At 42.2% G+C, this 25,588-nt stretch overlaps 1 long non-coding RNA gene across 1 annotated transcript in view; it reads left to right on the top strand.

Moving 5' to 3' along the window:
- The window catches only part of LOC144616121 (uncharacterized), a 48,335-nt gene that overhangs the window by 18,284 nt on the left and 4,463 nt on the right, over positions 1 to 25,588 (top strand). The window contains exon 3 of the long non-coding RNA XR_013555081.2: positions 17,581 to 17,702. This is a non-coding gene — a long non-coding RNA (uncharacterized LOC144616121). The remainder of the gene's footprint in view (positions 1 to 17,580; positions 17,703 to 25,588) is intronic.

Genomic DNA, 25,588 nt, shown 5'->3' with positions numbered 1-25,588 from the left:
CAGAAATTTTAAAAATATGAAGAAGTCCAGTCAAAGGGAGAAAATATAAGTAAGCAAAATAAGATAATTCAAGGGTGAGGTTAGTGTATAGAAATACATACTGTAAACTTGAGCTAAAGGTCAAAAGTGGCCTAGAGCTTGTAACAGTCAGTCAGAAAGGAGAATATTATATAGTGCTAAATGATAATAACAGTGGATAACATTTACTGAGTGCCAGTGTGTAGCGTCAACAATAAACAAAGCTGGACAGTATTTGAAGTTGGTCAGGACAGATTTTAGTCAGTAATATATGCATGAGGGCAATAAGGCAAAGAGTCCACATGAACTGAACTCAACTTTGACTTGCACTTGCATTTTAAAGGGAAGATGAGGGGATAGGGAGGAGGATTAGTGGGGTCTCAATAGAGTCAGGGAAGTGAAAAATTACAAAAATCAGGAAGGGGGTTGGCCCATATGAAACCCATCTGGGTTTGCTAACTGCAGTGTATCCAAGTTAGGCTCCTCCCCTTCCACAAAGGCTGGCAGACAGGGCCATCTTCAGGTGTTGGCTGGAACACACAGTAAATTCTTTGGGCAGCCTTGAGTTTTCTCAGGCAGGCACTTTTAGAGGTGGGCTAGGGTCATCCAGGAGATGTAAACTTGAGCTGTTAGAAACTGTGTTAACATTTTGTTCACATCTTTATAGACCAAGGTTGAAGCCCAGCAGATGAGAAGGCTCAGAGGAGCCTGGCTACAATTTAGTCAAGGAGAGAATCTTTGTCAGGAGCAGGCATTGTTCAATATTTTTTACATGTATTATCCCATTTATTGTTCACAAAATCCCTGTGAGATGGGTTGTTATTGTCCCCACTTTACAGATGAGAAAACTGAGGTGCAGAGAGATATTAATAAGTTTATATGGACAGTAAGAGCCAAGAATTAAATCCAGGCATTCTGATAGCACAGCTGAGATCCAATATTTTAATAATTAATTATTGGCATTACAAGGATAGGGCTGCCTCTGTGGATTTGGGGTCTCACCTAAAAGGTGATATTATCCCCTGCATCAGTCACCAGAGAGAAGAATTGTGTCTCTCAAAGGAAACAGAAAAGGGGCAGAGAAACTCCAGGAACACTTCCCAGGGGGATTCAGCTCTCTTGGCCTTATTCAAAAAGTTGTCAAGCTTTTGATAAGGGACCTTGTAGGCGGTGGCTTGTAAGAAGACGTCCTCTGCATGGAACCAGGCCAGGAACTTAGAAATGAGAGATTCTAGTATGGTGTCTGGAGGCCATGCCAATCTACTAGGACCAGAGCTGAAATAGCTCAGATCACCTGTGGTCTCAGTGGTGAGAGACACAGGGGCTCAGCTATTTGTGTTTTACTGCCCGATAGTTATTTGTTTCCCTTTTATTCCTACCTGATATTCAGTAAGGACATTTGGAAAGCAAATCTGGGAATGTCCCTCACCAAGCAGGAGAATCAAGTGGAAGAAAACACCACTTGGGAGTCTAGGCTCTGAGCAGAGCTGATTTTCCAGAGGCAAATATATGTTTTCTTGAAGCCATCCAACATCATTTTATGATTCTGTGCTCTTGGTTCACAGTCTATTAAGGGAATAGCTACTCCCAAAAAACAGAAAATGAAATTTTTCCTCCATGTTTTCTTTCCTTCTCTCTGTTAATGTTTATGTGTTATTGCTAGGCAGAGGGCAAGACACAGCAGATTTTCCCTATTCCTAGTGCAGCTTTTAACATTCCTCCCCAAATGCCCTTCCTCTTCAGAAGGATACAGGTGGGGAGAGTTACATAACAAGATCAGAGTGTAATTCAAATAGAGCTGGGGGTTTTCAATGTGCATATTGAAATGTAAATATTGTTAACTATTACTTTGTGTTCTATATTTTTCCTAAGTGTTATGTCATGTGTCCTTAAAAGGAGCCTCCTAGGGGATCCTGGGTGTCTCAATCTGTTAAGTCTCTTGATTTCAGCTCAGGTCATGATCTCACAGTTCATGAGTTCAAGCTCCACATCAGGTTCTGCTCTAACAACGTGGAGCCTGCTTGGGATTCTTTCTCTCCCCCTCTCTCTACCCCTTCCCTGGTCAAGCTTGCATTCTCTCTCAAAATAAATAAATAAACTTAAAAAAAAAAAAGGAGGAGCCTCCTTAACTTTTGCCTCTGTTTGTGCAGAAGACCAGACCAGCTCCCATTGGCCGGAAACCGCACAGGCTGCAGTCTGGTCTGAAAATTGAACACTGAGTTAGATTAGTGCTCCCTTTCCGGCATCTGAGGAGGGGTGCATGTAGGGGAACTGAGAAGCAGCTTTGAAGGATGAGGCTGTCCCAGGTAGCCTGGTGATGTTTACTGAAGATTCCAGGGACCTCCTTCCTCTGCATACATTTCTCCTGTGCCCATTGCAAGCTTCACATTTCTGCCATCCCAGTGTATGTGGGTGGGAGATGGGAAGGGAGGTTCTTTTCCTGAAGGTGCTATGGCAGCATATGTGCTTCCTAGGCTTAATATATATTAAGTGAGGGGCTGATGTGTGGGTCTCCTCATTAGGAGAGGACCATGAGTTTATTTGAATGAATATGCCTGCAAACCTACCCTGCACCCAACAAAAAACCTCTCCTAAGGATGGAGAATATCTCAAGGCAAGGAAATAACTGGAATTCTACTCTCAGAGGTCTTTTGCCAAAGAGTTTTCAGATGAGGACTTCTTTTCTACTCTGCCCAAGTCTGGCACAGGGAGGATGAGGAATTTCACTCCCAGTCCCAGGGATGATCTCTTCCTTCTTGTGACACTGAAATTGTGGAAAGGGATCATAAGTCAAATCAACGGGCTAAAATCTGGGAGCAGAGGAAATCAGGTAAGGTCTGAGAGAGAGTAAGCAAAAGAAGGGGCCAGAAGGAAGAAAACTAGGTTGAAAGATGAAGGGCAGTGCAGGGCACAGAGGAAGGATGGCTCAACGTCTGCCTCTCTTGGCTTTAGTGCATCCAAACAGGTCTCTGTAGCCCTTGACTGGATGCCTGGGTCCAAGGGCTGATGGGTGGTGCTTTGGGACCTCCTGGAATTGGGGTATCATGAACATGGGTGTGTATGTGTCTGTGTATGACCAGCAAATGTGAACTTGACAGCAGTTAGCTATGGGGATTGTTTACAATAGCCTATCACCCAGCGCCAACTACCAGGGACCAAGTAACCCAGACTTCTCTTTACAAGTTAAGGAGAAAAGAGGGTCCAGAATCACAAATCCCCAAATGCAAATATACATTGGCACAGGGGAAGAATCTGAAATTTTGGACTACTATTCCCGAAGAGCAATTTTCCCATATATCTGAAAAGGGTCTTCTATGTTGCCTGTGATGAAATGGTTTGCCAAAGCAGATCAACTCAATTTAGAAAGGATTTCAGTTTAAGATAATAAGTGCCTCCCACATCCTTCCCTTAGAACCCAAGCTCTCTTTAAACAGCTAAATCCCCTGCAAGCTAAAGATTACCATAAGTTTAATGGGAGTTTTGGAAAAGAGATTTAGAAAGAAGTGGATGGGAGGGGAATTTCTATGTCTTTCCTGGTAGCTAAGCCTTTGTAGGGCTGAAGAGCTGCTTATTTTATGTAATTGGCAACTGATCATTTCTAAAGTATTGGTTTAGGACTTAAAATAATCCATTAATGAATCTCCTGTATGGAACATACAAATGTTCCCAGAAGAATAGGCTGAAGATGGTGTGGGGGTGATGAAGGAATCAAAGGGAGGTCCCTTGGCTCACTAGCCAGAGTTGTCTTCTGATGTGTTCTTGCTGGCTGAGATAAGCTTGCACTCAAGGAACCTGGGCCAGAGAGGGAGGTGCCCAAGAAGGGCAGTTGTAGAAAGTTGTAGGCTTAAAAGTTGGGAGCAGGAAAAGGGAGGGAATGGGGATGCAGAAGATCAAATGACTGATTGTTGAGAACATCCATCTTTCCTCCCAGAGTCCTAGACATACCCAAGACAGACCTCTCAGAGTCCTAGACATAAAATCTCTGTCTCTCAGTCTCTTTCTCTCCTCAGAGGAGTCTCATGTGGAGCCAAACTTTTACTAGGAAGAAAGGGCTGATAGATTCCTTTCAAGTAGCATTTCTCTCTCTCCTCCCAGATGACATCTTTTAAATAAAAATGGAACATGTTCAAACATATAGAGAAGACTAGAGATTAATGTCATGAGGCTCATGAAATTACCACCCCCTTTGCCAAATATACTTGGTAAAAATTTTTAATAAAGCCCTTTGGATGTTTGGATGCAATTACATTTGACACCTCCTCCCTCTTTCTCTGGTTGCCTGCTTCCGGAAACCTGCTTCCACTTGTCACTACCCCTGCCCACCTTCTCACCTATCTTCCAGTAAAGAGCCAGGAATGAGTACAGTTGTGTTCAATTTTGTGTTTATACTACTATAGCCGTAAGGAATTATACTAAGGAAGCAATAGAAACCATTTGGTTGATTGTCAGTGGGCTTTTTGAAGGCAACTTCCCCAGGGATTCATTTGCAGCATTTCTAGCATAAGGTTCTGGGGGGTGGGGGTGGGGGTTGTATCCAGAAAATATAACACAGAAGTCTTCTGTTTCTTCCTACCCTTCACCCTCCAGCACTTTTCACACTGAATTTTCTCCCTAGCTTCTTCTCATTTTATCTGCTTTGGGTTTTCCCATATCTGGCCCCTATGCCAACCTTTGATTGCCAGCCTGCATTCAGGCTCCATGGGTAAGTAGAGGCGTCTCTATGGTGCTCCCTATGTGCAGAGGTGTGTCAGTATATCAGCAGGCAGTTGATGCCTGGAGAGCCTGCCCACTTACCTCCTTGTTTCCCTTGTAAAATCTCTGCCACTCCCAGGGGTCTCCAGCTGCTGCCAAGAAGCCTTTGGTTGGCTCAGAGGCAGCGCTCTGCTCACACTGATGCCAATAAATCCCTAGAATTTTTCACTCCATGATTATTTGTCCCTCCCTGACCATGAATAAATGAAAAGCCACACACACACATGTTATTAAAATGAACTGTTTATATTATCTCAGTTGAGTCAATACATTATAATGTATTAAAATGGAAAGGTACAAAATTGAAATAAATACTTTCTGATTCATGTATAAATCTTTTTTTTTTTGTCAAGATGACTTTTATCGTCAGTACATGTCACAAGAAAACATTTAAAATGACACTGAAACAATCATTTAAATCATGGTGCATGGAGGAAAAAGGTAAAGAAAACAACTTTTGGCTTGTTTTGGCATGAGACCTTGATACAATTTGGGTTCCCCAAAACCATGTGAAGGGTGGTAAAATAGAAATGCTCAAAACTGACTTAAAAAAATAAACAGGCTTTACAAAAACCCTCTTTTTGATAAACCCAGCCACTTCTCTACATGGTCTGCACTTACAGTAGATACATTCATTATTGTCCATGGGAAGACAGCAACTGCCTTTCGTTTTAAAGAGCTTGGTGGAGAGGCTGAAGAAATACGCTGCAGCTGAAGGTGAGTAGAATGTTCAGGAGAACAAAAAGTCTAGATGGTCTTCAGGAACGGCACTGAGAATGATGGGGTGTGGAGGGTCTCTGGAACAAGAGATGGAGGAGAGGGAGCGTGAGGAGTCCAGATCTGAAGCAAAGCAAGTCTGAAGGACAGAAATGGTTGTCAGCAGTGAAAATGTGGTGTGGGGATCTCTCCCCGTCTGAGCAGTCCTGGGTTTGTCCTTGGCCTGGGTTTGTCTCTGCCTCAGCAGAGGCTAACCCAGTGCTTTGGAGATAGGGTTGGGACTCATTTCAGGCACAGCAGCACTGGGGAGACAGGGACAGATGTAGGGGTTAACAATGAATGGCAACAAAGGGGCTTTCTCTTCTGGTTCTGACTGCTTATTAGGTGGTTGTTAAGGCAATAAGGACTTTAGCAAACTAGAAGTTAAGGGCAGCTAAATTCAGCCAGATTGAAGGTAAAAAAAGGTGAGAAGGAGTCCCTTTCTCCTCAGCTACCTTTCCCCCCAAGCACAGGAGGCCTCGGCTCCTGAAGCTCTGAATTTACAGTACGCAGTAGCAGAGGGCGTGCCCTTTGGAAGGCTCCATGGAAAAGAAGGCTTATCCCTGACTTGGGGCATTTTATTCTTCAGACTCTCTTTGTTGAAGTTCTTTCAGGAGGGCAGGCTATGCTCACCCAGCTATTGAGTGAAAAGTGGAAGCACCAAAGTTTGTGCAGTTAGAATAAGTCCTTTGCTATAGACCATCTGGTCCATTTCAATGGCCTTGAACACCATCTGTCCTAGAAAGGCAGGCCTGATGCTCACATGCTTCAGTGAGACCTATGCTCACCTGGAGAACAGGACTAGCCTTTCAAGCTTCAGGAATATTTCCCTTGCATCAGATCGAATGACAGCTACAAAGTCCATGGAAGTGTGAGATCCTTGGAAGTTTTGTGAGCCCATAGGTGGATTCTTAGGGGAGTAATAGAAACTCCTTTGACTTGAATCCGCTCACAGAGAAATGTACAGAAGACGGAACAGAACAGATGGAAGAATCTTTTCTTTTCTTCTTGTTCTGGAGTAAAGGAGATGGACCTTGAAATGCTATGGGAAGGATAAACCTTGAGAGTTGCCTGCCATTCTGAGCAGCTTCTGGCAAGATGCTGGGTGATCCGACCACTGAGACCCTGGAATGGAAGAACTGGCTCTCAGGCAATTGCTAAAAGGTATAACTACTTACTCCAGCAAATGAACCACATGTGCTCTCTGTGAGCAAGACAGATCCCTCATCCTGTAAAATTAGATTGCAGTCTGATACAAGAGCTCTGCATGAAATGCCTGGGGCCTAAGGATACAATGCCCTGGACACAATGGTTGTGCTCTAATTACTCAGGACCACCTCCAATGGGGGCATTTGTGGGGACAAGATGTTCAGAAAGAGAAATGCCAGTTGCAGTATCCAGCCATCTGGGGACCAGTGCTCTGCCTGACCTCTCTCTCTGGTAGAGCTGTCTTGTTTTGGTCCTGGAATCCAAGGATTATGACAAATCTGTAATAAAGCAAATGTGATCATTAAGCTGTGGGTGTACAGATGAAACAAGATTGGCCATGAGTTGATCATTACTGATGTCGATTGGTAGGTCTGCAGGACTTGGCTGTGCAGTTTGACTTTATTATGTGTTCAAATACATGGGCTGAAATTATTCACAATACAAAACAAGGCCCCTTGGAGATTATCTATCTTACTCCTTCATTTTACAGACAGAACCCAGTGGTTTAGTGCCCAAAGTCACATGAGGAGTTCATGCAGAGCCAGTACTAGAACCCAGCACTCTTTCTGCAGGGATTAGGATATTTTGGTTAGCATTGCACTCTTAAATAAATGTCATATTCTTGATCTCTGCTCTCGCCTTGAAAAGCAGGTGGTTGTTTTCAAAATTCCTGTCAATTAGCTTAAGAATTACCCTTCTCTCATAAAGCCCCAGGGGGACACTTTCTTTGAAGTCTCTCTTCAGCTCCAACACTTCAAAGGGAGACCCCTACCCCCAGGGACAAACCAGTCACTGTAGCCACTTCTTCTTAGGGGAACCACCACCAAGAAGGAAACTTGTTGTTCCTGGGCCCCTGGCAGCATTCAGTTTTTTCTAGAACCTGATTGAAGGCCTGGTGGAAGGAGGGGAGCATCACATTTATGACAAGGGTAGGGTGTGACGGGCAAGAATAGCAGCCATTTAAGGGAATAAATTTCTATAAAAATCTTCAACTAAAGGTACTGAATCTCTTTAGAGAAATATCACTATAATCTAATTGGAATGAAAGACATTTCTCAATTGAATAAGAACAAGACTTTTAAGAACTAGCTGCTTTGGGAAAGGGAGGACCCACTGGGCCCTTCTCAGTGATGACACTTATAGGGAATCAGGGTTCAGTATAAAACTATAAATTTTATTTTGATAATTAAAATATAAACATTCTAGATATATTTTTATAAGCTTCTGAGGACAAACCTCAAAGAGTCCTCCCAAAGGAAAACAGACCAGAGAAGCCAGGTGCTTCTAAGATTCTGTAGGGGAAAGGTGAGGTCAGAAAGCCTCTGAAAGAATGACACACAAGGAAGTCCTGGGCCCACCATTTTGCACGAGGAAAACACCCTTTGGGTTCTGGTAGGTTGGTTGAGATTCAAGTTGTTAGCAGAGACGGGCACCTGACTAGCTTAGTTGGTGGAGCATGCAACACTTGATCATGGGGGCCTGAGTTCAAGCCTCATGTTGGGTGTAGAGTCTACTTAAAAAAATAAAATAAAAATAAAATAGAAAGTTAGCAGAGAGAGGTGTACATATTAAAAACAAATTATGAAGACTTGCTTGGATTAAAAAGTTGTGGGCTTCCTGAAACAGATAGCCAAACTGTGGAAAGTTTTTTCTGGAGACATCAGATGCCCTGGGAATGGAAGAGATCCAAAAAGAATGGCTAAATGAAGAGATGGGGTGGCAGGGTGGATGGACAGACCACTCTGATTATTTAGAAAAATCTGTTCTAGCAAGAGACTTAGGGCAGTTTATAGATTATAGAGTTAGATTCTGCTGTTTCTTATTCTCATTGTTCTTCCTTGCCCCTCAAAAATATAGGTATCAGCTCATTTCTTGTTCAAAATCCTAATTATCTTAACTTGGCTTACAGAAAGGTAGACTTGGAGAGGGAGTGTGTACATGTGTATGTTCACATTGCCTGCAGTCATGAAAAAATAAACTCTTCTCTCTTCCAGAGACTTATATAAAGCATGACAGCATGGGACATATCTGAACTTCACAAATTAAAAGAGGGACTCTGAGCTACTGGTTATAAGTCAGGAGAGGATGAAAGAGCATTTTGATGTGGAATCTGATTCTGAGTCTGCAAATTTCTAGCTGCATTTCTTTGGGAAAATTATTTCATCTCTGGTCTTCAGACTCCTCATCTGTACAGGGAGGAGATTTGACCTCTCTGACATTTATAATCTGTGGATCTAGAGAACTGATTATTGGCCTAGAATAGATATGAGGTAGGGGCTGAATTCTAGGATCAAGAAGGTCTCTATTAGCATTGTATCAAAGAGAACAAATCTTGTTCCTAGGTTTGGTGAGTAAATTTTCTAACAGGTTCCTTGGGACTCCTGGCTAATGTCACTGTGTGTGGGGGGCGGGGGGGGGCGGGGAGGTAATTGGGAGAGAGAAGCTCATCCCCCTGCACAAGGTCAGCATGTTCATGCTGCTTCATCTAGTAAATTCTGGCCTTGGAAGAGCCAGGGAGGAAAAGAGCAGTACCATCCACATCTCCATGGAATCCTGCCCCTTTGCAATCAACCTTGACTCTGAAGAAAAGTAGCAAGTGCTATTCAAGCCTAATGAAAATTTCAATATATTTTGAAGTTGTCCACTACCATGGTCAGTAATGAGATCAATACTCATGGTCACAGACATTGCAGAAGGTTAAGTGCCTATGACAAAATGCTTATGAAGTGTTTGAGGCTCTGAGGTCTTCCCTCTGAAGAGTGAGAAAGGCAGTACTTGTCTCTACCTGGTTGGCTATCAGGATTGACATTTCACTGCAGAGCCAAGAAACCCGAAGACCTCAAAGTACTGGCTAAGTCTCCAGATTTGAGGAGGAAGGGAAGGCCCAGTTGGAGACAGATTGCATTTGTCTGCCAAAAGACCAGTGTCTGCAAAACCACAAATACTGGAAATACAGGTGCTTCTAATACAACTATGTGTGCTGGTTCCGAGTAATGGGCGTGGGTTGTCTATCAAAGTATTTGGTAGGAAAACAGAGGATGGCAAACTCCTTGTGTGCCCTGGATAAAACAAGCACACAGATTCTGATTGCATTAGAGAAAAGGTAAGACTCTAGGAAACAGAAGCTCAATTTCATTTGCCACGGATACTTCCTACGAATCCCATCTCCTTCCAAGATGTGCAGGAAGGAGACACCTAGCCGAAGAGAAGACTTTGGATGCCAAGGTAACCTCAACCCAGAATAGCTCATGACTTTAAAGATCTGTCTTTCCCCCTAACCAGGCCCAGATGTCCTGAGGAGGAGAGGGGATGTTGCAAGCATGGTCTCCAAATACACAGCAATTAAATCTCTTGGACTATTAAAGACTACTCTTGCTCTAAATGCATTGAAGACTCAAGAAAGTGTAGCTGCCTCTCCTCCCTGAAAATTCTGCACTTCCTCATCTTACATATGGTGAAACTGAGGCACAAGGAAGGACAGAGGGTTCTTGCATCTCTCATATTGATCTAGTGACATACCTGGGAGGAAATCCCAGGACCTCCATCTCTGAATCCTTCAACATCTTCCACTGTCTTTCTACTTAATTCACAGTTAAAGTCTGTCTGCCTGTCTATCTATAATATATGTACTATTATGTATAAAATATAAATAATTCTCAGATTCCTACTTAACTTCCTATCCTCCTCTCCTCCTTTATATAACTAGGTTTGGGGGAGGGAGGGGTAACAAAGATCCATGATGAGGGAAAACCACAGTACTGCTCAAAGAAATAGACTTCTGGAAGGAGAAATGACAGGCTTTGTCTAGGGGCCAAGGGGTGCTTCAGATCTGGACTGTACAGCAAATTAAATGGAACACAACTCAACGGAAATCAGCAATGTAGACATCTGTGCCAGACGAAGTGAACTTCCACAACCTGGTTTTAAGGAACAGTAAATACAATAGAGATAGATAGATATAATATGTTGAATCTTGAGTAATAAAACAAGTTATAAATAGAATTATGCTAAATTAAAGACGGACATCATAGGGAATAGTCTGGTCAACAACCAATCACCATTAGAATTAAAAAGTAAACCGGCCTTTTCACTGAGTACCTCCACAACGTTTCTCAATGCACTAAGTACATTTTAACCATGCAAAAATACACAAACATCTTAACTAGGTTGTTTTTTTTTTTTTGTAAAAAAAATCAAACACCAACATTATGCATTTTTGTTAATTATATTGGTTAAAGTTACAGCCAGTGGCTGCCAAATATCAGATACATCATATACATATTTTTATACAGAATCTGGACAACACAACATTACACATCAGAGAGAGAAAGAGAGAAAAAGAGAGATTATTTGTTCCTTTGTGGGTTTGTTGTTGTTGTTCAGTAAAGAAATAAAGTAAAATATGAGAAGCAATGCTAAGAAGGAAAACACTTCAACAAGTCAGGAATACAGAGGGAGAATTGCTAATCAGAAATACAGGAGGAAAAGAGTTCATAGTTAGGTCTGTGTCTAGAATTTTCTTCACTAAGAAACAAAAGAGCACAACAGGTGTATTGGTTTGGAAAAGCAGAAAGAGCGATAACATCATGCTGTCTGGTTCCCAGCACGTTTCCAGCAAGAAGAAAAAATCATAATCACAAATTAATTTCACAAGTTTTGTTTTCAAAAATGTCCTCCCTTACCCAGGAAGCTGGGTAGTGCAGGGGTGGGGGCAGCTCAATTTTGAGAGTCCTTGGCAAGGGTTTGGCCAAAACCGTTGGCCTGAAATAAGTTGGAGATATGAGCTGTCTGTGGAAATTCACGCAATGAGATGCGACATCAACTTGCTCCAGTCTAGGCAAGGTTCCCGTTGCCAGCCAGTGATCTGGCGGAGGAAGGACACACCCCCATGACAGGTTCTCCTAGCAAGGCCCCAGTCCTGCCCCTTAAACATTTGGTGTCAACACGATCCTAAGAATTCAACCTGGAAAGAAACAAGACCTTGAACACAAGCTATGGAAGCACTACCGTGGTCACGGTTAGATACAAAAATGTGAAAATTCAGATGTAATCAAAAATACAAAATCAGTTTCAATAAGATTTGCTTTTTTTTTAACCATTACAGTGCAAGGTTTTTCAAATTACAGTAAAAGTTATGTGTCTGCTTACAGTAACTAGAGTAAGTAGCTGATTTTGTTCTGCTAGAATCAGAGGTCCCTGATAAGTGGGAATGCACCAGTCTGAAATCAACCCGGCACAAGAAATGGATATCTTAACAAAAACACAGTTCACTACGGTCTTTACCCCTTCAAATAGTAACAAAGGAATGGTGTCATTTGCACAACTCATTAGCATGAGGTTCTTCCTCCATTAAAAATAAAAATAAAAATAATAAACAGATGATATTAAAATTCCAACAGAAAAAGTACTGGAAATCTGGGGCTGAAGGATGGAGCATCTGAAGGGAGTTTCCCACGTCACTGAGCTTTCCCACTGTAGTTAAAAATAAAAAGAATTGTTTTAGCATGAGCCTCAGTGGGCAATGCTGCTTTGTGCTTCTGCCTCCTTGTCCCAGGCAGTTGGGAAAGGGAGTTTCACCACCTCGTGGGATCAAAGGAAACCACAATACAGTCACGCCTCATTGTGCCATCAAGAATCACCCCCCAGGAAAGAAAAACCAGTTACAGGGGCTGGGGGGGCTCAGAGGCTTGGAAAGGGACAGAGGAACCTTCATCTGGCAAGAGAGTATCCCTCATCAAGACCATTGTGACACTCAGAGCCTTGTGTTCTGGAAAGGAAGAAGAGGAAAGAGTCAAGAGCCCCCAAATTACACGGAAGAAAAAGAGCCACCATTTTCCCAGAGCCTTGTCTTTGGGAGTGGGCATATGACTGAAAGAGAAAATGTGGCTAAATGAAGTGATCAGGTGACAGTCTTCATGTTCATGTCATGGAACATGAGAAGAAGCAAGGGTGACTGAGGAATTGTCCTCTTCTGAGGTTTGTAGAGCCAACCAGTCCAGGATGGGTTAGGAGAGGCAAGACACACTGGAAAACTTCAAGGAGCACTTCTCTCCATGTCCAAGAGAAAGAGGCAGATGTTTGGCAACCTTGGGCACAACCATAGGTCCAGAAGCCTATTCTTCATACAGCCCCTCTTTAGCCTCATCCTGGTGCAGATACCCATGAGAACTACTCTTTGATCTATTTGACTGGCCCCTTACTTGGTCCCTCTGAGGTCCTACAAATGGTATATGGCAAACTATTTCTGGGTTTGTTGAAATTAAAAGGGGACTATTTTAGGCAGCCAGTGGCTTATTGTTTAGGGCCTGGAATCTGCCAGTCCTATGTAAGGTGTGCAGACACCCTTTCATCTGTGGGATGTGATCATGTGCTTGGATCCACCTGCCTCACACTAGTGACCTGAACAGAAGAGCAAACGTTTTACTCACACCCACAGCCTGAGAAAGGGAAGAAACACAAATTCCTCTACCATGATTGAAAGTTTCCCTGCCTTTGAGATACAATGTGAGGTGCTGTGTGCCTAGAAAGCACTCAATAATTTGTTTCACAATCTGGCCATTGGAGGACATTCAGGCTTCCTCTACAAATTTCGCTACATTTCTCAAGGAGGAAAGAAAATTCTGGCAGACATTACTTCCACACAGTTCTGGTTCATGCTCTCATGGGTGGAGGTGGACAGCCATAGAATGTGGCTTCCTACAGCAGGTGTCCCATGGTTTGTTCTGCCCCAGGGTGTTGTGGAATCAGGCAGAATATGGATGTGTGTGTCTGTTGTTTTTGCATGAGGTACTTATATTTTCTCATCCCTTTAGCCATATGAGATCCTGCACCTTACCAGGCTTCCCAATCTCATTACCTACCTAGCTTTCCCAGAGTTCAGTACCCATTCTGCACCTATCAGAGCAAAGTAGTTTCCCTGGAAACATTCTTGTGCTCCCCACCCAGCTCTGACTCAAAATACAGCCCAAGGCCTGGTTCTCTGGGGTACAGAGGTGGTAGGCCCCAAACAAACCCTCAAACAAACCCTCTGCTCTTTGCCCTGGGTGCCACTAAGTGGTTGTTTCCCTCCAAGTCAGCCGAGGTCTACAGGCATCACTGACCATGAGTCTCCCCTCAAATGGAGGATTTTTTTAAATGTGCAAGCTGGTTTGCCTGAATGGCCCTACAAACACCTATGTTCTTCTTGAAATAAATCCCCAAACCTCTGCCTAGATAGATCTGCTTTCTCTAGATGGTGTGTTTCTGATCTGGCAGTTGGTGGTTGAAATAGCATTTGAGGATATGTGATCACAGATGTATTCACATGAGTGAAGCAACAGAATGATGTTAGGGAATGATGTGATACATAGTGTGCCTTAAAGGCTTAAGCAATATGCCAAGATTCCTCTATGCTAAGTTCCTGTTGCTGTCCCCAGACAAATGTGAAGCCCAGTGAAAATGCCCCGTAACTGGGCTGTGATGCCCCCACTTTTGGTATCTGGGACTGTTTAGCACTATTTACTATTAATTATGGAGCTGCCTCTGGCTGAAAGAAATCTCCAGGAATGGTGTTTTGGAGAGCAGGCACATTTAGTCCAGGGACATTGGTGGGAAGTGCCATGTTGTTCTCCTACTTCCCAGGAGGATGGGGATTGGACATCACTGACTAGAGCATCAGATTCCCAGGTCAGATCCTCACTTCTTTATGATCTTGGACAGCTTAACCTCTCAGAACCTTAGTTTCCTCTTTTGCATGTTGGATGTGATGCTACTTTACTCAGGGTTGTTGAGAAGATCACATGAGACACTGTGTGAAAGCACTCTGCAGACATATGCAGATGTCGGGGTATAGCTTCATCCACCTCTATGAGAGAATCATACCTTCCACATGAAACGAATGAGATAGTTTTCTGTGTCTAAAGCATGTTCTTAGTAAGGTGGTAGTCTGCTGTAAGTGGAGCTCCATAAGGCAGTAGGGCTTGGGGGAGTTCTTTGCTTGCTTTGGTTTTGATTGGTCAATAGTCTCTGTGCATCCAATATGGCTGATTCTCATCTCATGAGGAGTGGATGCTCTTGTCTTTACCCCACTCCACTTAAATCACTTGACACAAATAATAAAGAAGGGCTAGAAGGAAGAAAATTCTTTTTACCTTTAAGATATATGTTTTGAGAATATTTATTAAGATGGTGAGAAGTTGGCTTCATCTTTTCTTTCAAAGAGAAAAGTATAGTTGATTTAGGAGATGCTTACCTTTGATTTAAGGATGATCTCCCTGGATTCTTATATTCATAACAATTAGGTTGGGTTAAAAATGGAGGAGCTAAATTTTTTCTCTGGGTTTCTTAGAAGTTCATAGTCTGGAGACAGATATTTGTCTCGTGTTGAATGAGTGTGTGCATTTATAATAGGATTTTAGGGTCAGAAGGGAGCTTAGGAAGTGTCATCTTCATGTTGCAGAAGAGGGAGCTGGTGCAATGGGATAGTGGTGAATCTGGTGCTCCTGCTGCTGCAGTGGATTGCAAGAAGGTGTGACCAGCTTGGAGGGGAGGCGGGGCTGGAGGACAGCTCTCTGTGGACCTGTGATGTAACAGCACAGCTTCCTAAACAATCCATCTTTCTCTTACAGGAGTCCTTCCAACCTAGTCTCACCCAGGCACCCTTAGAGAAAAACACTGGGTGAATGACTGGTGAACTTCTTGTGGTCCGGTTTGGTGAACTGAACTAGGAGATTAAGGAATTGCTATTTCTTAAAGGTTAAAAAAAATAACAGTATTTCTCATCACTGTTAAACAATGAGGACTTCTTTAAAAAAATCACTACCAGTGAATATAACTTGTAGCTTTAAAATGGACCTACTTTAAGATTATATATGTAATTTAAGGTAAGATAATACATATATTATATATGTATTATGTACTGTATATTTAATATTTTGGAAATGGGCACATGGTGAATGATGAATGTGATAGATGTGATATGTCTTAACTTCAGAAACTCTTTTGACAATGCACCTCAAGACATATCAGAATTCACCATGAGAATAGAGCAGTGCCAAAGAATTATTCTTAACAGAAATTAAAGATAATTCACTGGTGGCCTAATTGGGCATTATGGGAGTGTTTTTGGGGGATGACCCAGGGCTTCTTGTTTCACAAGAAAAACTTTACAGGTTAGTTGACTGATACAAGATCTGTGTCATGCTATTTGGCCCCATTTCTCTCTTGGCTGTTCTTAAGAAAATGGCCTTCTCTCGAGTTCTCTGTAATCCATGTACATGTTTATAGCATATTTCTTAACATAAACTCTGTAAGTCCATGAACTCAGGATGGAGGCATATGCTCTGTGGATATAAAGAAATGATGGCTAAGAGCAATAGTTAGAATGGTGTAGGGGGGGCGCCTGGGTGGCGCAGTCGGTTAAGCGTCCGACTTCAGCCAGGTCACGATCTCGCGGTCCGTGAGTTCGAGCCCCGCGTCGGGCTCTGGGCTGATGGCTCAGAGCCTGGAGCCTGTTTCCGATTCTGTGTCTCCCTCTCTCTCTGCCCCTCCCCCATTCATGCTCTGTCTCTCTCTGTCCCAAAAATAAATAAAAAACGTTGAAAAAAAAAATTTAAAAAAAAAAAAAAAAAAAAAAAAGAATGGTGTAGGGGTGTTGAGTTTCAGGTCTTTCATAAGTCCTGACCATAGGGTCTGCTATGGATGGAATGGTTGTGTTCCCCTAAATCCATATATTAAATCCCTAATTCTCAATGCAGTGGAATTTGGAGGTGTGGCCCTAGAGAGATCACTGGGTTTAGATGAGGTCATGAGGGTAAAGCCCCCATGATGGGATTAGTGCCCTTGTAAGACAGAAGCCACCAGAGCTCTCTCTGCCATGTGAGGATAAATCATAAAGCAGCCATCTGCAAACCATAAAGAGACCCCTCACCAGACACCAGATCTGCTAGCACCTTGATCTGGGCCTTTATAGCCCCTAGAACCATGAGGAGTAAATGTTTGTTGTGTAAGCCAACCAGTCCATGTTGTTTTGTTACAGCAGTGGCACTACGGCAGAGTGCATTCCTAACTTCCCTGATATACATCACTTTCAAGTCTCCATCCAGATCAAGGCTAACATAATTATGGGTGAAGCACCCTCTTTCTTTCTAGAGCAATCTATCTCAAGGAAAGGGGAATCATCTCAATCTTCTCCTCTCTTTGTCTCTCCTTTCTTGTCAAGCCACTTTTCCTAAGACAGGATTGATTTTGAAAAGGGATCTTGGTGATCTTACATGAGGAATCTAAAAAAAAAAATTGCTATTAAGGGATCTAATATATTGATACACACTTATTTTTAGGGAGAAGAGAGGAAGAAGAGGGAATACTCTGTATTCAGGTCCCAAATCCAGGTTGTCCTGTCCATGAGGAATTCTTAGCAGTCCTTCAGAAAGATAAATGAAAGCAGAGACCTCTCAGTGCCCCATGTCTTCACCTCTTCCTTTCTGCTCAAAGAGCTGTAGACCTGCTCATCATTTTCAGTCTTACCTTTCAGCCCTGGATATATAGGCTTTAGCTCCTCAACCAGACTGTGAATTTCTTAAGGACAGGAACTAGCCAAGTCTCTGGGATCTTTGCTGGGTGAATGTTGAGTGAGTAAGAAGACTAAATTAATGAGTACAATAAAGAGACTGGGCATGAGCTCATGAGTCTAGCTGGGCCCTTGGTTCTCAAGGGAGGAAATCTCCTTTAACCTCAGGAAAGATTGCTTTGGTTTTGGGAGCTGGCATGAGGCAAAGCAAGATCTTCACAAGCTTTCTGAAGCAAAGTTAGAGCCAGGACTCTCCCAGTTCTTCAGATGCAAAGCGTTGCTGTTTGCTTTCTTTTCAGCACCTTGGGCTTCAAAAAATAATGGTGTCACTCAATGCCCTGACTCCTTCTCTACAACATGGATGGACCCTGCCCAAAGAGCCTCCTGGGAACAATCAGATGGACACCAATTCACTTAAAAAGTAAGTTCTCATAGTATATATTTGAGGCTTTTTTTTTTTTTTCAGGGAAAACTGTTGGAAATCAGGGAAAGGGTTTCTTTTCCAAATGTCAGATGTAAGCTGATTCCTCAAAGCCCCTGTTCTTAGGCTATCTCAATATGAGTGGTTTATGCACTGATCAAGCTATTTGGAGTTGCTGTAGGTTTAGATAAATGTGCTATTGTAGGGGTGAACCCTCAAAGTTTGATAAGGCAGCAGAAAGAAAAGGAAGGTAAGATGCCCTCACCAATTTAAGATGGAGGTACACTGTCAAGATGGAAAAGGCAGGGACTTTTATTCAAGACATCTGAGCTTGCATCATGGTTTTGTCAGTAATCAGAGGAAGTTGGGCAAAACATTTAACCCCCTAAGTCCCATTTATCCTTTGTGAAATAAAGCTCTATATTAAATCCCCCTGGATAATAAAGTTACTATGAAAAATAAATTAGATAAACTAAATAAAAACATATAGAAAAACACTGAGCAAATTTCCTGGCATCAGCTAAATCTGAGATGAATGAAGATTTGGACAACACAGATGACAGGAGTGTGAGGTATATGAGAGCCAGTGAGTGTCTGGATGTCACCCTCAACCTGGGCCACAAAGGCAGTCAGGCTCAGCAGAGCCACAACTAGTGGGCGGGGAAGGAAATACTCAAAATTTAATAACTTGAAGCTTAGAGTTAAAAGTAAATTGTGTAAAATAGAAGCCACCTTTTCTGAATGGATGCTGGGCTGATACACTTAGTCTATCAGCCCAGGGATGCAGGGGCTCACCATCCCACCCGTTCTAAAGAGATTCTGGGTCATGGATTGGCAACGACAGAGTTACTTTATGGAGATTAAATGACTATAATGAACCAGATCAAGGGAATTAGGGATTTCCAATTGAAAACCCTGTGTATTTTATTAATTGGTTCTAGTATTCAGAATAGCCACCCCCTGCATTTCCACTGAGACATGCTAAGAGTCCAAAGTCTTTATAAAAGGCCAGCCCATTCTTTGAATGGGAAATATGAATTCCAGGAATAGATCCATCTGTGAGTAAGTTCTCATGCTTGCTCTGCTTCTTTGTACCTTGCATCTCTCATCCAATGTCTAAATGTTCATTTATTTTTTTAAAATCTCAGAACATGAAGTTTAGATGAACAAACTGTGGGGCAATCTCTGTTTAGGGCTGAGGGAATTAGGTGCCATTGGGGAAGGAGCTGAAAAAAATCAATTTTTCATAGCCTCCTTTTCCATCTTTTCCATATTTTTGTGGTGCCTGGAAAGGCACAGAACTACTATACTAGTTATAAGAGAAACTGGGTCTTTGCCCAGACTCCAAAGACTCAGTCCCCCATTAGTGTATATGCTCTGCCCATAGTGACCAGCTCCTGGGCTGCTACAGTGAGTGCCCAGAGCTGACTGAGGAATGCAGAGCTCAACTAGCTATGGGAAGCTGCAGTGGTCTCAAATATTCTGGAAGGTTGGCATGACCAGGGTTAACTGAAATCTTATTAAGAAACAGAGTAGGCTCCTCCCTGTGTCTCTTGGGAAGCTTTGGGCTTTAAGAAATTCCATTCATTATTCAAGAATTCCTTCTGTTTGGCCTTAAAAACTCAGTGGTTCCAGACATCAAACCTAGAATGGCCAATTGACACCTTCCAATCCTCTGGTTTACCCTCACCAACAGAGATATCCAAATCACCACTACTCTAAGGCTCCATTCCACCAGGCTTCCACCATGTGGGAAGGACCAGATGAATGGGTTTTATACATTCACAACAAAGCTGCAGGGAATTAACTTTTGAACGAAGCCATGCACATCAACACATCAACATCTACAAGCCCTGCTGCGGGGGGGGGGGGGGGGGGGGGGGGGGGGGCGGTCCCTGAAGCTTCGGAAGAAGGAGGGAGGTTACCCAGAAGGGGGAGCTACTCTCTGGATCACATTACTGAACAAAGAATAACTGGCTGCAGCTTGAAAGACCATTCTTTCAACCAAATTGGGTGAATGGTAACAGACAGTGAATGATGATGTTAATAGACAATATAGTTTAAATATAAGTTTCTGGAAATTGTCTTGGACCCTCATAAAAAAAAGCAATCAATGTGAATGAATAATGTAACATGACTACAAGACTGACCATCTTCATGCATTCTATGCATCCTTCAAAACCCAATTCAAATGCAAATGTTAGTGAAGCCTTCTCTTATACCTCTACTTGAAAGTATCGCTTCCTATTTTGGAAGCCCATAACACCTCTTTTAGGGCTTTATTTTTCACTGTATTATGGTAATTACTTATGTACATTTCTTGCCTCATATTTAGTTCCTTGGGGTTTGTATCATCTTTAAAACACCTCCAAAAATAAAAAATAAAAAAAATAAAAAATAAATAAATAAATAAAACCCCTCCAGTTCTAGCTCTGCACCAGACATAGTAGGTGTTCAATAAATATTTGATAGCCAAGTGAATGATTGAATTTGAAATGGGAATACTGTTCTGGCAGGAAAGCTCCAGTGGGATAAAATAAATCTATTATCTGCCACCTTGTTCGTGCCAAAAGGATCAGGGCATGGCAGACCCAGTGCTCTGAGAAATCCAAGGTCAGAGAGTCTCTACCATGGCTGTACCACATCTCAAATTCAGGTATCATTTGTACCATTCAAATTCTTCTATCATTTGCCACATCCCATTGAAATATACCTCCTACCTCTGATTTCAAAGTTCCTCAAGCATAGAAGTTGTTCCTGTTCAAAGCAGGGCATCCAGAAAGCAGCTAGCGAGTCAGAAGTGAATTCCAAATTGAAGATTTCTCTGGAAGTTTAAGACCAAGTAACAACTATAAACAGAACTAAATGCATCTCTGTCTAGAATACTCACATCCCAAGACAGCCTTCTCCCTTCAAAGGGCGCAGACTAGTAACAATGAAAAAAACATCACATCCAGACTAGTAACAACAAAAGAAAGATCACAGCATCCTCATGGCAGTACAAAAACTTCCCACAACAGCCCTACAGCAACAGTCAAACCCCAAAATTAACCCACTTTGCAGAGACCTGGTCTCTGCTCAGAAAAGAAAGGGGAGAAGATACAATACCTTTCCACAATGAGGTGATGTTCTACACCCCTTCCCCACTCCCATGCTTGTTCTGACATGTCCCGGATTCCCTCTCAACCAAGGGAGTTATGCTCATGTGCCAGCAGTGGAGCACTACATGGACAAAACTGGCTCGTCTGGGTCAGAAGTCATGTCATGTCCTCTACTAGGTTTACTTTTAAGAGTTTGATCCACTCAGATCCTTCCCCTCTAAGAAAAAGAGTAAACCCAGTGCTTAGGGCTACCAACACATACACCTAAAAAGTCTCTATTTTTGATGCAGCAAGTTCCTTCTGTTCACTCTGAAATCTCCTACTTATCTCTGTCTTAGTAGTGATTTGGAGGTGCAATAGGTGTGGGCATCCAGGAAGGGTGCCACCAAGTGTGGAAATGGCCCATAACCTGCCTGCAAAGAGAAGTCAGCCCAGTATTCAAACTTCAGAAAAGTCTCCAGTAAACAAGGTGTCCCTTGTGGGAGAACCGGGGACTCTGAGATGCTAGGAAGATGGAGCAAAAAGAGGATGGTGTGGATAGCTATGTAGTGAACTTTCTCTTGGCACTGGGTGGGCTGGAGGGTAATGCTACAAGAAGGAATCCCACAGAACCCCACCTAAAAACTGGCTTCTCTCAATCTGCAATAGCTATGTCAACAAAAGAACAGGGAATAATAAGAATTGTGCTTTATTGTACCTAAAAAAACAAATCAAAACATTTCTTAAGCATTTAATTATTTCAAAAGAAATCTTGTAATCCAGGGAAGCTCAGTGAGATGGTAAATTCCTCAGAATCAAAAACCAAATTTGGAAGCATATTGTCATTGTGCCTCTGTGTGTGTGCGTGTGTGTGTGTGTGTGCGTGTGAGTGAATATATCATATATTCCCACTCACCTACTTACAGGTATATATAGAAATACATATTTATCAATGGATTTTCCTCCCTTCAAGTCAACACCAGTGTGTTCCACCTTCAGTACACATGTATTATCTGCATTCCAATTCATAGACAGACCATTAATACCATAAAAAGAGAGAAATAGCTGAGAATAGGCAAAGTATAACCTAGCAAGAATTGTTTTAAGTGCCGGTTCAGCATTGTTAAAAAACAGAGCAAGCCTCCCCCAAATACCAGCTAAAATGTCTGTTATTAATACACACTCACAATTCTTTAAGGTCATCAGAAGAAAAAAGGGCAGAGAAAAAGACATATTATGAAATTGAATCTTAAGTGTTTTCCTTTTTTGTAGTCTTTGTATGTATTTTAAGGGAAAACTCGCCATTTGTAGAAATGATTCTCCCCCCTTCAGTTACTTTTCCCTAGATCTCTCTAGAGCTAGGGAATAATAAAAACATGTACAGAGTTTTGCTGATTTATCATTTTTAAGAATCTTTCATTCTAACTTATAGATCTTTCTTTATCCTATTTAAAACATTTAATGAATTCGAGAAATGTCTTATATATTTTGGCAAAAGACACAGAAAAACAAGGGTTGTTGAACTATACAAAGTATCTAGGGCTCACGACTTAGATGTGCTTAGCTTAAGGAAAATAATTGTGTTTAAACACATAGAAAAAGGGAATCAATTGCAGACAATCCACCTTGCATTTTCTATTTAAGATGCTTTCACCCTGTACTGTAATTGGTCAGTATTCTTCTGAAAATTTTGAGTCTTTATGGCATCGCTGGCTTGTAGATTACAAATGTTTCCAAATCACCATCCCTCTTAATACATAGTATGGAAAGAGTTCCAGAAAGTTTAGAGAAGATGTGAGGGCTGGGCACAAGGTAGTTCACCACCAAATAGCACAACACACAAAATCAACCTAGAGAAAACAGCAAAATCAAAAAGTTGAAAGCAGCCAGGTCAGACTAGAATGCTAGGGTGTCAGTGAGTACCATATTCCATGCCAAGAAATTGAAATTAAAAAAAGAAAAAAAAAAGAAAGTTGAACATAAATCAATATTGAAAGCTTCAAAAAGTCAAAGCCAAACCAATGTTTCCTTTTTCCCCCTATGCACAAACCTTTTGTTTTAAACCCAATGGCATTGAGATCAGTAATTTTATCTGGAAGATTCAAGTCTGCAGAGACACTCCCCTTCCATTGATCACTTGAGTCCACGGAAATAAAGCACCTTTGGAACCAAGAGTTGTTCAAGAATCCTAGTGTCTTATTCAATGTGTTGAAAAAGTACAGTTAAAATAATTAGAATAATTCATCAAATGACAAACACAATTATATTGACTCTAGTGAATAGGCAAAAGGGCTCCCCAGGACAATTCACAACTAAGGAGATAGAGCACAATAAAAGGCTATGACATTTTATGAATATTCTGTGTTATAGCTTTGAACTTTATTGCAAAGCAAAAAATATATATTTTTATATATATATATTTTTATCTACATTTCACCTCTGACATTGTACACAACACGAAAGCACAGAAAACCAAAAAAATCATAATGAGGTAGATACATAACACTTACAGATGGAGGAGACTAAAGAGTTTAAATTTGGCTTAATACTGTGGTCACCAATGTATGCATTTTCAACACAGCAGCAAGCATTGATTCACAGGGCAAGAAGCCCAGTGATCTCAAACCCAAAAATAAGCCCCATTAAAAAATACCTGCTTCAAAATGAAAAAAAAAAACATTTTTTTAAAAGTCAGGGAATCAGATGTGTTCAATCGCAAACCCTGGTGAAATAAAAAAGAAAGGGGGAGGTTGTTTTTGCTTTTGTGCCAGGAGAAAAAAAAAAGTAATTTTCACCTATCCAATTAGGAGTAACCTGTCCCATAGGTTTCTTCCATGTATTCCTCCTCAGTGGGTTTGGGTCAGCCTCAGGAGCTCTGTAGCCAGCTGTTGACAGTAAGGAAATAGGGTTTCCTTCTTCCTTTTCCCTAGGGTAATGCTCACCTCTGCAGCCACAGTGACAGGGACCACTAGCCTTTGAGGGCTCCTGAAACATGCCAGGAAATGGCTGGAAATCAATATAGCTGTGAAGTCTCTAGTATAGCTCTACCTTTCTAGGATCATGTGCTCTCTTGGCGGGTGAGGCAAGGGTTTGGGACACTGGGATCACTCATTCCCCTATCAATCCCTCTTATACCCTTTCCAATGGAGAGCTGAGAAGGCCATCTTCTGCCATCTTCAATTTTACTTATGAATGCATTTTCACTGTAAAATGTGATGTCAGGTGGTGATGGCTATGGCAGAGACCACCTCCTTCCTTGTATGCCATCTTGAATGGAAGGAGGACAGGGTGAAGAGAAGGGACCTGGAGAGGACACTTGGCTGGTTGAAGCAGCAGCTGGGAGAGCCGAGCAATGAAATGCCCAACTGAGGAAGGGGCAGATCAGGCAAGTGCAGTTCGCCAATGGAGACCTAAGGGGGTCCACCCAGAAAGCCAAGTAGTAACTTGGGTTTGTTGACAGTGCCTAGAAGACCCTGGAGACCCTAAAGAGAATGTGAGAGAAGCAAGGCCCAGAGACATTAATGGGTCTAAAAGTGGAATTGAATCAAACTCCCTTGGATTGTTTAATAGTTATTTTTACTGTGGACGTGATCTGCTTTTGGTAGGATTTGCTCTGCTCCCAGAAATATCTGGGAACAGTTGCAGAACAGGTCAGCCTCAGGCAGGAGAGGAGACAGAGGGGTCCCAGAGGAATGGTTGGTGAACTGGGGATAATGGAAGGATGGGCAAGGAACTGATAAGCAGCCACCTGGGAGAGATTTGTCACATGAGCATATTGTACCTTCAAGTCAGCCTATGCTAGGCAGGGCCAGGCGCTGTTCTCTGGAAGCCAGAGTGTGAACAATACTCTCCCATGTGTTTGTGCATCATCTCCCCTGCTGGACCATCTTTCTTCTTTGTCTTCCCAATGTCTACCCCAGGGCCTAGCCAATAGAGGGCATCATCAAGGTTGAACTGCATTTTTAGAAAATGGAGTAAGAGAATGGATTGGGAAAGAAGAGAAAGTGTCCAGTGTCATAAGGGTTTTGAAGACCCCATATTCCCCCTCAAGGCAATAGCTGGGTGTATTTTTGCCTGCCTAGATGCATCTCAAGTGAATACTCACATTTGAATTTTGAACATAAAACATACTTAGAGGAAATAATACAGTAGCAGGGCCCAATGGGAAAGGAACTGAACACAATTCATCTGAATATATGTCAAAACTGAGGTCTCAGCAAAGCTGGGCAACTGCTTCCATCCTGACTGGGCTGGAAGATCAGTGGGGTGGGGGGGGGCAGGGTGTGCAATCTGTCTTGAGTACTTAATTCCAGAAGGCAAAGACAAAGTGAACTTGCAGCTATCACTCTCAAGTGATTCCCAGTCTTACCTTACAGGAGATCCTGGGCAAGGCAAGGCCATGGGCACTTCCAAACATCCCAAAGCTCACTAATCCAGAGTCTAGATCTCTGTCCCCTCAGAGACCCAAAGCAAAAGGAATCGGTCAGGATTGTAAGACACATCATTCAAGTCATTATAAGGTGGAGACTATCTGACTACCAGGCATTCAACAGTGAATGAAGGCAAGGAGAATTTTTTCCTTGGAGACCCTTGAGAAGAAGTTTGATATTTTTTTGTCTGTGTCTGTGAGGAGGAGCAAAAATTAGGTGATGTCTGATGTCTTCAAACCCTGAGATTCCATTGTTTCTTTGTGCTCTGAAGAAGCTCCAGCTTTGCTCAAGGACTGAGGGATTTTTCTTTGTGTATAATTGCTGGGACTATGGCAGGATTAGGATGGGGTGTGTGCACGTGTGTGTGCATGCATGT

Source organism: Panthera onca, chromosome B1 (genome assembly GCF_046562875.1).
Source record: "Panthera onca isolate mPanOnc1 chromosome B1, mPanOnc1 haplotype 2, whole genome shotgun sequence".
Taxonomy (NCBI): Eukaryota; Metazoa; Chordata; class Mammalia; order Carnivora; family Felidae; genus Panthera; species Panthera onca.
This window is presented reverse-complemented; position numbering and strand designations above follow the sequence as displayed.